Source organism: Arachis hypogaea, chromosome 19 (assembly GCF_003086295.3).
Source record: "Arachis hypogaea cultivar Tifrunner chromosome 19, arahy.Tifrunner.gnm2.J5K5, whole genome shotgun sequence".
Taxonomy (NCBI): domain Eukaryota; kingdom Viridiplantae; phylum Streptophyta; class Magnoliopsida; order Fabales; family Fabaceae; genus Arachis; species Arachis hypogaea.
In genome coordinates, this window is record NC_092054.1 from 92,311,957 (window position 1) to 92,328,405 (window position 16,449).

Genomic DNA, 16,449 nt, shown 5'->3' on the forward strand with positions numbered 1-16,449 from the left:
GTTAGTTGTACGAAGTTGCGAAACTGATATAAGATCATGAACGTGCGTATTGAGTTTTTAGCGCCGTTACCAAGGAATGGAATGATCACGATTTCGCACACCAAGTTTTTGGCGCCGTTGCCGGGGATTGTTCGAGTTTGGACAACTGACGGTTCATCTTGTTGCTCAGATTAGGTAATTTTGTTTTAATTTTAAACTTTTTATTTCTTATTTTTGAAAAATAAAAAAAATTATTTAAATATTTTCAAAAAAATATATTTTTCTTCAGAATTTTTAAGAATGAATTCTAGTGTTTCATGATGATTTGTTGAATCCTGGCTAGCTGTAAAGCCATGTCTAAATTCTTTTGGACTGACGGTTTAACTAATCACTTCAATGCTTGTAATGTCCTGTGATGAGCGGATAATTTATACACTTTTTGGCATTATTTTTATTATGTTTTTAGTATATTTTAGTTAGTTTTTATTATGTTTTTATTAGTTTTTAAATAAAAATCACTCTTCTGGACTTTACTATGAATTTGTGTGTTTTTCTGTGATTTCAGGTATTTTCTGGCTGAAATTGAGGGACCTGAGCAAAAATCTGATTCAGAGGCTGAAAAAGGACTGCAGATGCTGTTGGATTCTGACCTCCCTGCGCTCAAAGTGGATTTTCTTGAGCTACAAAAATCCAATTGGTGCGCTCTCAATTGTGTTTGAAATTAGACATCCTGGGCTTCCCAGAAATATATAATAGTCCATACTTTGCCCGAGATTTGATGGCCCAAACAGGCATTCCAAGTCAGCTCAAGAATTCTGGCGTTTAACTCCAAAACTGGCACAAAAGCTGGAGTTAAACGCCCAAACTGGCACAAAAGCTGGCGTTTAACTCCAAGAATAGTCTCTACATGAAAATGCTTCAATGCTCAGCCCAAGCACACACCAAGTGGGCCCGAAAGAAGATTTCTGCATTAATTACTGATTTCTGTAAACCCTAGGCTACTAGTTCTCTATAAATAGGACCTTTTGCTATTGTATTTAGACACGTCTTTGGACGTTTAGTCCCTAGACCTTTGAGGCTGGCCTCACGGCCATGCCTAGACTTCTTGTTCTTATGTATTTTCAACGGTGAAGTTTCTACACACCATAGATTAAGGTGTGGAGCTCTGCTGTTCTTCATGAATTAATACAAAGTACTATTGTTTTTCTATTCAACTCAAGCTTATTTCTTCTCCAAGATATTCATTCGTTCTTCAACTTGATGAATGTGATGATTCGTGACACTCATCATCATTCTCACCTATGAACATGTGCCTGACAACCACCTCTGTTCTACTAGCAATGGCTTGAATGCGTATCTCTTGGGTTTCTAATCTAAGATTGGAACCTTCGTTGTATAGGCTAGAATTAATGGCAGCCATTCCTGAGATCCGGAAAGTCTAAACCTTGTATGTGGTATTCCGAGTAGGATCTGGGAAGGAATGACTGTGACGAGCTTCAAACTCGCGACTGTGGGGCGTGTGACAGATGCAAAAGGATCAATGGATCCTATTCCGACATGATCGAGAACCGACAGCTGATTAGCCGATGTTGTGACAGAGCATCAGGACCATTTTCACTGAGAGGACGGGATGTAGCCATTGACAATGGTGATGCCCAACATAAAGCTTGCCATGGAAAGGAGTATGAATGATTGGAAGAAGGCAATAGGAAAGCAGAGGTTTAAGAGGAACAAAGCGTCTTCATACACTTATCTGAAATCCACCAATGAATTACATAAGTATTTCTATCTTTATTTTATGTTTATTTTCATCACCTTAAACTCCATAGCCATTTGAATCCGCCTGACTGAGATTTACAAGATGACCATAGCTTACTTCAAGCCGACAATCTCCGTGGGATCGACCCTTACTCACGTAAGGTTTATTACTTGGACGACCCAGTGCACTTGCTGGTTAGTTGTGCGGAATTTTGACAAAGTGTGATTCACGTTTAAGAGCTCCAAGTCCTTTGGTGCCATTGTTGATGATCACAATTTCGTGCACCATCCTGCTGAAGCTTGGCTGGCCATTGGCCATGTCTCGTGTTTTGGACCGGAGCTTTCACTGAAAGCTTGGCTAGCTAGTGAGCCATGTCTAATTCCTGGACTGGAGCTTTAGACTAATATTGCAAGATTCCTAGAATTCCTATTAAAAATTTTGAAATTCTTATTTTTCTTTTTCAAAATAATTTTTGAAAAACACAAAAATTTTATAAAATCATAAAACCAAAAATAATTTTGTATTTCTTGTTTGAGTCTAGTGTCAATTGCATCTTTTTAATTTTTCTTGAAAATTTTTGAAAAATTCATGCATGGTATTCTTCATGATCTTCAAGTTGTTCTTGATAAGTCTTCTTGTTTGATCTTTAAAATTTATTGTTTTGTGTCTTTTCTTGTTTTTCATATGCATTCTTGAATTCTTAGTGTTTAAAAATTAAAAATTTTTAAATTTGGTGTCTTGCATATTTTTTCTTTTCTTAAAAATTTTCAAAAATAAGTTCTAGGTGTTCATCTTGACGTTCAAAGTGTTCTTGGTGTTCATCTTGACATTCATAGTGTTCTTGCATGCATTACATGTTTTGATCCAAAATTTTCATGCATTGAGTCAATTTTGTGTTTTTCTCTCTCATTATTAAATATTCAAAAATAAAAAAAATATCTTTTCCTTATTTTACTCAAAATTTTCGAAAATATGATTTGATTTAGTCAAAAAGTTTTTAAATTTAATTGTTTCTTATGAATCAAATCAAATTTTCAATTTAAAAATCTTATCTTTTCAAAATCTTTTTCAAAAATAAAATCTTTTTCATTTTACCTTCATATTTTTGAAAACTTTTTAAATTTGATTTTCAAAATCTTTTTCTTATTTTATTTCTTAATTTTCAAAATCTTTACTAACATTTAAAATGATTGATTAAAAAATTTCAAGTTGTTACTTGCTTATTAAGAAAGGTTCAATCTTTAAACTCTAGAATCATATCTTTTTAGTTTCTTGTTAGTCAAGTAATCAACTTTAGTTTTTAAAATCAAATCTTTTTAATTTTCTTTTCAAATCTTTTTCAAATTAAAGTTTCAATCATATCTTTTTCAAAATTAATTTCAAAATCTTTTCTAACTTCTTATCTTTTTAAAATTGATTTTCAAATTTTATCTTTTTGTTTCAATCATATCTTTTTAAATTTCAATCATATCTTTTTCAAAAACAAATTTCAAAACTTTTTCAATCAATCTTATCTTTTTGTTTTAATCATATCTTTTTCAAAACTACCTAACTAATCCTCTCTCTCTTATTTTCGAAAATTCTCTCTCTCCTTTTTCAAAATTCCTTTTTAATTAACTAATTGTTTTAATTTTAATTTAATTTCAACTTTAATTTTCGAAATCTAACTTTCAATTTTAATTTTTATTTTAATTAAATTTCGAAATTCTCTCTCTCATCTCCTTCTATTTATTTATTCATCTACTAACACTTCTCTCCCATCCAAAAAATTCGAACACAACCTCCCTCTCTGTGTTCGAGTTTTTCCTCTTCTCTTCTTTACATTACATTCTTTTCTTCTTCTACTCACACAAAGGAACCTCTCTCTACTGAGGCAAAGAGGATCCCTATTATTTTCTGTTTTCTTCTTTTTCATATGAGCAGGAGCAAGGACAAGAACATTCTTGTTGAAGCAGATCCTGAACCTGAAAGGACTCTGAAAAGGAAACTAAGAGAAGCTAAAATACAACAATCCAGAGACAACCTTGCAGGAATTTTTGAACAGGAAGAGGAGATGGCAGCCGAAAATAATAATAATGCAAGGAGGATGCTTGGTGACTTTACTGCACCTAATTCCAATTTACATGGAAGAAGCATCTCCATCCCTGCCATTGGAGCAAACAACTTTGAGATGAAACCTCAATTAGTTTCTCTGATGCAGCAGAACTGCAAGTTTCATGGACTTCCATCTGAAGATCCTTTTTAGTTCTTAATTGAATTCTTGCATATCTGTGATACTGTTAAGACCAATGGGGTTGATCCCGAGGTCTACAGGCTTATGCTTTTCCCGTTTGCTGTAAGAGACAGAGCTAGAGTGTGGTTGGACTCTCAACCCAAAGATAGCCTGAAATCTTGGGATAACCTGGTCACGGCTTTCTTAGCCAAGTTCTTTCCTCCTCAAAAGCTGAGTAAGCTTAGAGAGGATGTTCAAACCTTCAGACAGAAAGAAGGTGAATCCCTCTATGAAGCTTGGGAGAGATATAAGCAACTGACCAAAAAGTGTCCTTCTGACATGCTTTCAGAATGGACCATCCTGGATATATTCTATGATGGTCTGTCTGAATTAGCTAAGATATCATTGGATACTTCTGCAGGTGGATCCATTCACCTAAAGAAAATGCCTGCAGAAGATCAAGAACTCATTGACATGGTTGCTAATAACCAGTTCATGTACACTTCTGAGAGGAATCCTGTGAGTAATGTGACGCCTCAGAAGAAGGGAGTTCTTGAAATTGATACTCTGATTGCCATATTGGCTCAGAATAAAATATTGACTCAGCAAGTCAATATGATTTCTCAGAGTCTGAATAGAATGCATGCTGTATCCAACAGTACTCAAGAGGCATCTTCTGAGGAAGAAGCTTATGATCCTGAGAACCCTGCAATAGTAGAGGTGAATTACATGGGTGAACCTTATGAAAACACCTATAATCCCTCATGGAGAAATCACCCAAATCTCTCACAAAAGGATCAACAAAAGCCTCAACAAGGCTTTAATAAAGGTGGAAGAAACAGGCTCAGCAACAGCAAGCCTTTTCCATCATCTTCTCAGCAATAGACAGAGAACTCTGAACAAAATACCTCTAATTTAGCAAACTTAGTCTCTGATCTGTCCAAGGCCACTCTAAGTTTCATGAGTGAAACAAGGTCCTCCATAAGAAATATGGAGGCACAAGTGGGCCAGCTGAGTAAGAAAATCACTGAAACACCTCCTAGTACTCTCCCAAGCAATACAGAAGAGAATCCAAAGAGAGAATACAAGGCCATTGATATAACAATCATGGCCGAACCCACAAAAGAGGAAGAGGACGTGAATCCCAGTGAGGAAGACCTCCTGGGACGTCTAGTGATCAACAAGGAGTTTCCCTTTGAGGAACCAAAGGACTCTGAGACTCATCTGGAGACCATAGAGATTCCATTAAACCTCATTATGCCATTCATGAGCTCTGATGAATATTCTTCTTCTGAAGAGAATGAAGAAGTTACTGAAGAGCAAGTGGTCAAGTACCTTGGTGCTATCATGAAGCTGAATGCCAAATTATTTGGTAATGAGACTTGGGAAGATGAACCTCCCTTGCTCACCAATGAACTGAGTGATCTGGATCAACTGAGATTGCCTCAGAAGAAACAGGATCCTGGAAAGTTCTTAATACCTTGTACCATAGGCACCATGACCTTTGAGAAGGCTCTATGTGACCTTGGGTCATCGATAAACCTCATGCCCCTCTCTGTAATGGAGAAATTGGGAATCTTTGAGGTGCAAGCTGCCAAAATCTCACTAGAGATGACAGATAACTCAAGAAAACAGGCTTATGGACTAGTAGAGGACATGTTAGTAAAGGTTGAAGACCTTTATATCCCTGCTGATTTCATAATCCTAGACACTGGGAAGGAAGAGGATGAATCCATCATCCTTGGAAGACCCTTCCTAGCCACAGCAAGAGCTGTGATTGATGTAGACAAAGGAGAATTGATCCTTCAACTGAATGAGGACAACCTTGTGTTTAAAATTCAAGAATCTCCTTCTGTAACAATGGAGAGGAAGCATAGAAAGCTTCTATCAGTACAGAGTCAACTAAAGCCCCCACAGTCAAACTCTAAGTTTGGTGTTGGGAGGCCTCAGCCAAACTCTAAGTTTGGTGTTGGGAGTCTATAAAATTGGCCTGATTACCTGTGTGGCTCCATGAGAGCCCACTGTCAAGCTATTGACATTAAAGAAGCCCTTGTTGGGAGGCAACCTAATTTTTATTTATCTAATTTTATTTTTATTTTATTGTTCTTTCATGTTTTATTAGGTTCATGATCATGTGGAGTCACAAAATAAATACAAAAATTAAAAACAGAACCAAAAACAGCAGAAGAGAAATCACACCCTGGAGGAAGGACTTACTGGCGTTTAAACGCCAGTAAGGAGCATCTGGCTGGCGTTCAACGCCAGAACAGAGCATGGATCTGGCACTGAACACGAGAAACAAGCATAGAACTGGCGTTCAACGCCAGAAACATGCTGCATCTGGGCGTTGAATGCCCAGAACAAGCATCAATTCAGCGTTTAAACGCCAGAATTGCATGCAAAGGCATTTTACATGCCTAATTGGTGCAGGGATGCAAATCCTTGACACCTCAGGATCTGTGGGCCCCACAGGATCATCTCAGGATCTGTGGACCCCACAGGATCCCCACTTACCTCCACTCACCTTCCCTCCTCATAATCCTATATCACCATTTCCCAAGAACCCTTCACCACTCACATCCATTACTCCCCTAAAACCATCATACAACCCACCCACCCACTCAAATTCAAACCATCAACACACCTCCATATCTTCTTCTTCTTCTACTATTCTTTCTTCTTTTGCTCGAGGGCGAGCAACATTCTAAGTTTGGTGTGGTAAAAGCATAGCTTTTTTGTTTTTCCATAACCATTGATGGCACCTAAGGCCAGAGAAACCTCTAGAAAGTGGAAAGGGAAAACAAAAGCTTCCACCTCCAAGTCATAGGAGATGGAGAGATTCATCTCAAGGGTCTATAGCTCAGTAATAGAACATTTGACTGTAAATTAAGAGATCCCTGAGATACCTCAGGGGATACATTTTCCTCCACACAATTATTGGGAGCAACTAAGGGTGGAACATCAAGAGCACCCCATCATCCTTCATGAAATTAGAGAAGATCAAAGAGCAATGAGGGAGGAGCAACAAAGACAAGGAAGAGATATAGAAGAGCTCAAGGACATCATCGGTTCTTCAAGAAGGAAACGCCACCATCACTAAGGTGGACTCATTCCTTGTTCTAAAATTTTCTGTTTTTCATTTTCTTATGTTAAATGTTTATCTATGTTTGTGTCTTTATTACATGATCATTAGTGTCTAAGCGTCTATGTCTTAAAGTAGTGAATATGAATCCATCACCTCTCTTAAATGAAAAATGTTTTAAAAACAAAAGAACAAGAAGTACATGGTTTCGAATTCATCCTTGAAACTAGTTTAATTATTTTGATGTGGTGACAATACTTTTTGTTTTCTGAATGAATGCTTGAACAGTGCATATGTCTTTTGATGTTGATGTTTATGAATGTTAAATATGTTGGCTCTTGAAAGAATGATGATAAGGAGAAATGTTATTTGATAATCTGAAAATCATAAAAATGATTCTTGAAGTAAGAAAAAGCAGTGAATACAAAAAGCTTGCAGAAAAAAAAAAGAAGAAAAATGGCGGAAAAAAAATAGAAAGAAAAAAGAAAAAGCAAGCAGAAAAAGCCAAAAGCTCTTAAAACTAAAAGGCAAGAGCAAAAAGCCAATAACCCTTAAAACCAAAAGGCAAGGGTAAATAAAAAGGATCCAAGGCTTTGAGCATCAGTGGATAGGAGGGCCTAAAGGAATAAAATCCTGGCCTAAGCGGCTAAACCAAGCTGTCCCTAACCATGTGCTTGTGGCGTGAAGGTGTCAAGTGAAAACTTGAGACTGAGCGGTTAAAGTCAAGGTCTAAAGCAAAAAAAGAGTGTGCTTAAGAACCCTGGACACCTCTAATTGGGAACTTTAGCAAAGCTGAGTCACAATCTGAAAAGTTTCACCCAGTTATGTGTCTGTGGCATTTATGTATCCGGTGGTAATACTGAAAAACAAAGTGCTTAGGGCCACGGCCAAGACTCATAAAGTAGCTGTGTTTAAGAATCAACATACTGAACTAGGAGAATCAACAACACTATCTGAACTCTGAGTTCCTATAGATGCCAATCATTCTGAACTTCAATGGATAAAGCGAGATGCCAAAACTATTCAAGAGGCAAAAAGCTACAAGTTCCGCTCATCTGATTGAAGCTATGTTTCATTTATATTTTGGAATTTATAGTATATTCTCTTCTTTTTATCCTATTTGATTTTCTATTGCTTGGGGACAAGTGATGAGTATTTTGGAGGAAAAATAAATTTCTCCCAAAACACACAAATCTAACCGGCAAGTGTACTGGGTCGCATCAAGTAATAAAAACTCACGGGAGTGAGGTCGATCCCACAGGGATTGAAGGATTGAGCAATTTTAGCTTAGTGGTTAATTTAGTCAAGTGAATTAAGAATTGGTTGAGTGTTTTGTGACTTGCAGAAATTAAATTGCATTGAAGTAAAGAGAACAAGAAATAAATTGCTGAAACGTAAAGAACAAGAAATTAAATGGCAGAAACTTAGAGTGCAAGAAATGTAAATTGCGGAATCTTAAAGTGCAAGGAATGTAAATTGCTTGAAATGTAAAGGGGATTGGGACGTGGATTTGCAGTAATTAAACAAGGAAAAGTTAAATTGCATCAAACAGAAGAGTAAAAGGGAATTGGGATTGGATCGGATCTTATAGCAGAAAAGTAAATGAACATGGAAAGCAAGAAACAGAATGTAAATTGGAGATTTGGATCTCAGGAACCAGAGACTAGAAAACTAAGTCTAGATCTCAATGCCTTCCTAGATCCAATAAGAACAATTGCAAGGGAATTGTAAACTGCAAAGAGAAGAGATGAAGAGCAATTAACCGGAAATGAAATTCAATTAACAGTAAAGAAACAGAGAGATCCAAGATTGAGATTGAAACAGAATTTCTTCAATTCTCCAATCCAAGATCCAAGACAAGTGTAATTGAAATTGAAAGCAATAAAACTAAGAGGAAGAGAAGTGAATTCTCCTTCCCCAAGACAAAGAAATTAAAGTTCACTCAATAACAAAAGTTCTCCGAAAACTATTATGAAAATTCCCAAAAGAAAGCTCTCCGAAGAACTTGAATTCTATCCTATTTATGCACTTTCTTCCAATGTTCTTCAAGCCTTGAGTTGGGCCTTTGCTCTTGGTGGAATTGGGTTGAAAGAGGCCTTGGTTGATTGCTCTTGAAGTTTGGAGAAGAACCAAAGTGAACCAATTGAACCGGGTTGGAGTTTTGCAAAAGTTGGACCAAAAGTTAGAGCTAAAGTTAGGGGTCTAACTTTGGCTCTAACTTTTCATAGCAGCCCACAAAACTTTCTGATATGAACGTTGGTGCCAACGTTAGGGGTCTAACTTTGACCCTAACGTTGGCCTTGCCTTGTGTGCTTGTGGCGCCAACGTTAGCCACCAAGTTAGGGGGCTAACGTTGGCGCAAACTTTTGCTCCTCCTTGTGATGTTCATGAGCCAACGTTAGCCTCAAAGTTAGGGGGCTAACGTTGGCGCAAACTTTTGGTGCCCAGGGGAGAATTTCATGTGCCAACGTTAGCCTCAAAGTTAGGGGTTAACGTTGGCGCAAACTTTTGGTGCCCAGGGGAGAATTTCATGTGCCAACGTTAGCCTCAAAGTTAGGGGGCTAACGTTGGCGCAAACTTTTGATACCCAGGGAGTGATTTTCAAGTTCCAACGTTAGCCTCCAAGTTAGGGGGCTAACGTTGGGGCTAACTTTTCAACCAAAAGTTTGTGCAAAAGTTTGGTGCTAACTTTAGGTCCAGCTTTTTGCTTCCTGGTTCAATTTCACTTATTCCATTGTCTTCTCTTTACTCTTAGCTATTCCTTCTTACTTCAACCTTTCTCCAAGCTTTCTTCACCTATAATTAATCAACCAAACTCATCAAAGCTATGCTCATAATCATGAGATATCCATTCTATCATAATATGCAACAATTATAGCATAAAACCTCATGAAATGGCATGAATTCATACATGGTTGATTCAATCAAGGGAAACATGAAAATCTAGCTAATTGGCTTGCTTGTAGCTCAAGAAAGTGCATAATTCTAATGAAAACAAAAGAAAAAGACTAGTTAAAATAGGCTAAGATGACTTGTCATCACAACACCAAACTTAAAGCTTGCTTGTCCTCAAGCAAGAAATTGATTTCTGCTCCAAGGTTCTTTCAATTGAGATGGATTGAGGAACATTTGTAAAGTGCAGTGAGTGAAGTGATCAAGTATCAGTGGGGTGAACTCTAAATCATATGCTTATGCAAGGGCTTCAGTGCTCACTAGTCCTTACATATTGGGAGTCGTAGGTCTTTAGGATTTTCATCCAAATGGTACCATGGAGATCTCTTTATATGTAGTCACCTTGAAGTAGCTTATAGTTTCTTTGCTTTGGCCTTGACTCTAAGTGTCATGTCTCAAAGCGGCTCTTTAAATAAGCTTTCAATCAATACTCCTAAACCAGTTGGTTTTAAGGTATTAGGTGTTAAAGCACCCCTAAGGATTTACTTGCTCAAGCCTCTTTCTTTGACACAACTCAACCACAAGCATTTACTAGGCTAACAACTCTTTGAGTTTTTGTTTCTTTCTTTCTTTTTCTGCCTAGTAATTGATGCTCAGAGCCTTGGGCCATGTTTTTTTTTTTGCTTTTGTATTTTCTTTATTTTCTTTTGTTTTGTTTGCTGCTTCTTGGATCAATAGATTTTAGAGAGTCTCCACAATACATTTTTTTTGAACTTCATGTCCCGCCTATGAGCTCCCATGCAAGTTTTCACAAGCATGCAACCTCAATACATAATCATACAACTAGAACTACCACTTCTCCTGATCTTTTGCTTGCCTCAAAATTGTTTAATTCCTCAATCCTTCTTTTCAAAGAACTTTCATGTGATGCATTTCTTGGAAATTGAGTGCAAACAAGTTTTGAAGATGAGAATGTTGTGAATGATCAAACATCTTGCTTATTGAATTATAAAGAAAAACTATGCTATGCATGCAGATAATCAGGGAAACTAAACCACTCTCAATCATAGCAGTGTTTGATGTGAGATAACCACTTAACAATACAACCTTTTGGAGTTCGCTTGCTTTCCTTCTTCTCATCATCATCATTGCTGGCCTTTAGGTTCATCTTTTGTTTTTTTGATTGATGATTCTTAATCCTTCCAAAAGCTTGTATGGACCTCTGCAATGATATTGAAAGTTGCTTGTTCCCCAAGCACTTGGAAACAATGGTTAGTCTGGCTGATTTATTTATGGGCTTTTGAACTTACTTTGGTGTGAGAACACCAAACTTAGTACCTTGCCAATGGTCCTTGTGCATCAGATTAACCATGTGTAAAACTCTTTTTCTTTTTCAAAATTGACAAAACTGGAAACTAAAGAATAGCAAAATAGTTAACTAGTTTATCTAGCTGCTTGAAGCTAGCATTATGCAGAAGGTGAGAATATGTTTTAAATGAGATTTTGGTGGAACACCAAACTTAGAATCCTTCATTCTCCCTTATATTGTTTTGGTGTGCAACACCAAACTTAGCTTCTTGCAATATAGATAAAACTAATTAACCTTTTTATTGATATAGATGTGAAAAGATAGTTACCTCCGGTTGGGTTGCCTCCCAACAAGCGCTCTTTTATTGTCACTAGCTTGACATCTTGCTCTTTGATTATGGAGGCTGGAAATCATAATGCCTCAGTTTTTCTCCTCTTGCTGTAGGATTCCTTTCCTCCATGACCTGCACAATCACAAACAATCCAAATGAAAATTGGATATTCTCATGCCAGAATGTAGTCAGAGGATTAGTTGACACCATGTGTCAAACAGTTGGTAAACTTGAGAGATTAATGAACGAAAATCACTTCTCTCGTTTATTTATCAAGCTATGAGAATCATATTCAGCAAGATAAACCAAGAAAACTTCACTCTATTGCTAAAGTGAGGTTTCAATTAGCTCAGGCAAAAATTCAAACAGTTAGTGTGTCAGTCAAAAATTAAAGAAAAAGTGCTTGATCTAAATTGCCACCTCACTTAATCATTGTCAATCTAATCAATCCCCGGCAACGGCGCCAAAAACTTGATGAGTATTTTGGAGGAAAAATAAATTTCTCCCAAAATACACAAATCTAACCGGCAAGTGTACCGGGTTGCATCAAGTAATAAAAACTCACGGGAGTGAGGTCGATCCCACAGGGATTGAAGGATTGAGCAATTTTAGCTTAGTGGTTAATTTAGTCAAGTGAATTAAGAATTGGTTGAGTGTTTTGTGACTTGCAGAAATTAAATTGCATTGAAGTAAAGAGAACAAGAAATAAATTGCTGAAACGTAAAGAACAAGAAATTAAATGGCAGAAACTTAGAGTGCAAGAAATGTAAATTGCGGAATCTTAAAGTGCAAGGAATGTAAATTGCTTGAAATGTAAAGGGGATTGGGACGTGGATTTGCAGTAATTAAACAAGGAAAAGTTAAATTGCATCAAACAGAAGAGTAAAAGGGAATTGGGATTGGATCGGATCTTATAGCAGAAAAGTAAATGAACATGGAAAGCAAGAAACAGAATGTAAATTGGAGATTTGGATCTCAGGACCCAGAGACTAGAAAACTAAGTCTAGATCTCAATGCCTTCCTAGATCCAATAAGAACAATTGCAAGAGAATTGTAAATTGCAAAGAGAAGAGATGAAGAGCAATTAACCGGAAATGAAATTCAATTAACAGTAAAGAAACAGAGAGATCCAAGATTGAGATTGAAACAGAATTTCTTCAATTCTCCAATCCAAGATCCAAGACAAGTGTAATTGAAATTGAAAGCAATAAAACTAAGAGGAAGAGAAGTGAATTCTCCTTCCCCAAGACAAAGAAATTAAAGTTCACTCAATAACAAAAGTTCTTCGAAAACTATTATGAAAATTCCCAAAAGAAAGCTCTCCGAAGAACTTGAATTCTATCCTATTTATGCACTTTCTTCCAATGTTCTTCAAGCCTTGAGTTGGGCCTTTGCTCTTGGTGGAATTGGGTTGAAAGAGGCTTTGGTTGATTGCTCTTGAAGTTTGGAGAAGAACCAAAGTGAACCAATTGAACCGGGTTGGAGTTTTGCAAAAGTTGGACCAAAAGTTAGAGCTAAAGTTAGGGGTCTAACTTTGGCTCTAACTTTTCATAGCAGCCCACAAAACTTGCTAATATGAACGTTGGTGCCAACGTTAGGGGTCTAACTTTGACCCTAACGTTGGCCTTGCCTTGTGTGCTTGTGGCGCCAACGTTAGCCACCAAGTTAGGGGGCTAACGTTGGCGCAAACTTTTGCTCCTCCTTCTGATGTTCATGAGCCAACGTTAGCCTCAAAGTTAGGGGGCTAACGTTGGCGCAAACTTTTGGTGCCCAGGGGAGAATTTCATGTGCCAACGTTAGCCTCAAAGTTAGGGGGCTAACGTTGGCGCAAACTTTTGGTGCCCAGGGGAGAATTTCATGTGCCAATGTTAGCCTCAAAGTTAGGGGGCTAACGTTGGCGCAAACTTTTGATACCCAGGGAGTGATTTTCAAGTTCCAACGTTAGCCTCCAAGTTAGGGGGCTAACGTTGGGGCTAACTTTTCAACCAAAAGTTTGTGCAAAAGTTTGGTGCTAACTTTAGGTCCAGCTTTTTGCTTCCTGGTTCAATTTCACTTATTCCATTGTCTTCTCTTTACTCTTAGCTATTCCTTCTTACTTCAACCTTTCTCCAAGCTTTCTTCACCTATAATTAATCAACCAAACTCATCAAAGCTATGCTCCTAATCATGAGATATCCATTCTATCATAATATGCAACAATTATAGCATAAAACCTCATGAAATGGCATGAATTCATACATGGTTGATTCAATCAAGGGAAACATGAAAATCTAGCTAATTGGCTTGCTTGTAGCTCAAGAAAGTGCATAATTCTAATGAAAACAAAAGAAAAAGACTAGTTAAAATAGGCTAAGATGACTTGTCATCAACAAGCAACAATTTAAGTTTGGTGTTGTGATGAGCGGATAATTTATACGCTTTTTGGCATTGTTTTTAGTATGTTTTTAGTATGATTTAGTTAGTTTTTAGTATATTTTTATTAGTTTTTAATTAAAATTCACATTTCTGGACTTTACTATGATTTTGTGTGTTTTTCTGTGATTTCAGGTATTTTCTGCCTGAAATTGAGGGACCTGAGCAAAAATTAGATTCAGAGGTTGAAGAAGGACTGCAGATGCTGTTGGATTCTGACCTTCCTGCACTCAAAGTGGATTTTCCGGAGCTACAGAACTCCAAATGGCGCGCTTCCAATTGCGTTGAAAAGTCGACATCCAGGGCTTTCCAACAAGATATAATAGTTTATACTTTGCCCGAGTTTAGATGACGCAAACTGGCGTTGAACGCCAGTTCCATGTTGCAGTCTGGCGTTCAGCGCCAGAAACAAGTTGCAAAGTGGAGTTCAACGCCAGAAACACGTTATAAACTGGCGTTCAACTCCAAGAATGATCTCTCCACATGTAAACTTCAAGCTCAGCCCAAGCACACACCAAGTGGGCCCCAGAAGTGGATTTCTACTTCAATTACTCAATTCTGTAAACCCTAGTAACTAGTTTAGTATAAATAGGACTTTTTACTATTGTATTTATATCTTTGGATTATCTTTTGATCCTTTGATCACGTTTTGGGGGCTGGCCTCTCGGCCATGCCTGGACCTTCATCACTTATGTATTTTCAATGGTAGAGTTTCTACACTCCATAGATTAAGGTGTGGAGCTCTGTTGTTCATCAATGATTAATGCAAAGTACTACTGTTTTTCTATTCAATTCAACTTATTCCGCTTCTAAGATATTCACTCGCACTTCAATATGATGGATGTGATGATCGTGATAGTCATCATCATTCTCAACTTATGAACGCGTGCCTGACAACCACTTCTGTTCTAGCTTAGATTGAATGGATATCTCTTGGATATCTAAGACAGGGGACCGAGTCCGAGTTATTAGTGTCTTCGTGGTATAAGTTAGAACCCATGGATGGCCATTCCTGAGATCCGGAAAGTCTAAACCTTGTCTGTGGTATTCCGAGTAGGATCTGGGAAGGGATGGCTGTGACGAGCTTCAAACTTGCGAGTGCTGGGTGTAGTGACAGATGCAAAAGGATAGTAAATCCTATTCCAGTATGATCGAGAACCGACATATGATTAGCCATGCAGTGACAGCGCATTGGACCATTTTCACAGGAGGATGGGATGTAGCCATTGACAACGGTGATGCCCTACATAAAGCTTGCCATGGAAAGGAGTAGGATTGATTGGATGAAGACAGCAGGAAAGCAGAGATCAGAGGAACGAAAGCATCTCTATACGCTTATCTAAAATTCTCACCAGTGAATTACATAAGTACCACTATTCTATTTTATATTATAATTAATTTTCATTCATTATAATCTCTTAATACATTTGAATCCGTCTGACTGAGATTTACAAGGTGACCATAGCTTGCTTCAAGCCGACAATCTATGTGGGATCGACCCTTACTCACGTAAGGTTTATTACTTGGACGACCCAGTGCACTTGCTGGTTAGTTGTACGAAGTTGTGAAACAGATATAAGATCATGAACGTGCGTATTGAGTTTTTAATAAAAGAAATTCTAATTATTTACATGTGGTGGCAATGCTTTCTGCCTTCTGAATGAATGCCTGAACAGAGCATATGTCTTTGGAATTTGATGATCTTGAATGTTAAATATGTTGGCTCTTGAAAGAATGATGAACATGAGACATGTTATTGATAATCTGAAAAATCATAAAATGATTCTTGAAGCAAGAAAAAGCAGTGAATACAAAGCTTGCAGAAAAAAAGAGAGAGAGAGAGAGAAAAAGCAAGCAGAAAAAGCCAATAGCCCTTAAAACCAAAAGGCAAGGGTAATAAAAAGGATCCAAGGCTTTGAGCATCAGTGGATAGGAGGGCCTAAGGGAATTAAATCCTGGTCTAAGCGGCTAAACCAACTGGTTCGGGAATGTTGGCTGAAAGCTTATCTTAATGAGTCGCCCCCTCACAGAACACTTAGCCTAAGGATGAAATAAACCTTGGAAAGACAAAGGGATCAATAAATAAAAGTCTCAAAGGGTGCAATCAAGTGAGTATTCCAAGGCATGATAAAGGTCTGAAAGCCAGTAAAGGAATGAACCTAAGTTGCTATGTGTGAAACCCCATAAAACCAAGAACATGACTTCCACAATAATGATTCATTCATCTTGTCATTTCATTCATCATTCTCTTGTTCCAGTACTTGCTTAAGGACAAGTGGTGCATGAAATTTTGATCATCAACAATGGCGCCAAAGGACTTGGAGCTCTCAAACGTGAATCACACTTTGTCACAATTCCGCACAACTAACCAGCAAGTTAACTGGGTCGTCCAAGTAATAAACTGATAAGTATTTTGGTAGAAAAATAAATTTCTCCCAAAACACACAATTCTAACCGGCAAGTGCACCGGGTC

At 37.5% G+C, this 16,449-nt stretch overlaps 1 non-coding gene across 1 annotated transcript; it reads right to left on the minus strand.

Moving 5' to 3' along the window:
• Positions 1-4,187: 4,187 nt before the first annotated feature.
• LOC112780294 (small nucleolar RNA R71) lies at positions 4,188-4,295 on the minus strand. The gene has a single exon (XR_003191140.1). It is a non-coding gene; the product is annotated as a small nucleolar RNA R71 (small nucleolar RNA).
• Positions 4,296-16,449: the final 12,154 nt, after the last annotated feature.